Source organism: Oryzias melastigma, linkage group LG23 (assembly GCF_002922805.2).
Source record: "Oryzias melastigma strain HK-1 linkage group LG23, ASM292280v2, whole genome shotgun sequence".
Taxonomy (NCBI): domain Eukaryota; kingdom Metazoa; phylum Chordata; class Actinopteri; order Beloniformes; family Adrianichthyidae; genus Oryzias; species Oryzias melastigma.
This window is the reverse complement of record NC_050534.1, coordinates 22613749-22614261: the sequence shown is the minus strand read 5'-3', so window position 1 is coordinate 22614261 and position 513 is coordinate 22613749. Positions and strand designations below refer to the sequence as shown.

Genomic DNA, 513 nt, shown 5'->3' with positions numbered 1-513 from the left:
CCCCCCCCCCCCGTTCTGTTGGATCTTTAACTACAGGATCGAACACGGTTGACTCCAAACCGCCGTTGCCATAGAAACCTCCACGTTTCCCGGTAAAACCTCCCTTTGATCTAAACTTTGTCCGAGAGACTCAAACATCTGGAATAAAAAGACGTTTGTAGAACTATCTAATGTTCAGCAGGTCCTCCTGCAGTTCCCGCTGGTTCCGATCCACTACTCTGGATCGGCGGCCTCGCGCGCAGTGCGCCTGCGCCTTTAAGAGCGCGCTGAGGTCATCCGCGTGGCGCTCCGATGACGCCATGGGCTCGTTTTACCGCGGTGACCTCATCTCTTATGGCAGCGGAGGACCTCGGCTCCCTCCGCGTCTCTCCGCGTCGTCTTCGCGCCTCCGCCGCCGCCTCGCGCGCCGGGAACCCCGACAGGCCCGCGCGGGGGAGGCAGCCGTGACCGACCGGACCGGGCGGGCGGACACTTTCCGACGGTGAGTTCAGCGACGGTAGTGGCGGCTGGAGT

General features: G+C 62.0%; 1 protein-coding gene across 2 annotated transcripts in view; it reads left to right on the top strand.

The window, feature by feature from the left end:
* Positions 1-244: 244 nt before the first annotated feature.
* The window catches only part of dusp16 (dual specificity phosphatase 16), a 6583-nt gene continuing 6314 nt past the window's right edge, over positions 245-513 (top strand). For both annotated transcript variants that reach the window (XM_024290329.2, XM_024290321.2), the window contains exon 1: positions 245-481. The gene's annotated coding sequence lies outside the window, so the exon portion shown is untranslated. The remainder of the gene's footprint in view (positions 482-513) is intronic.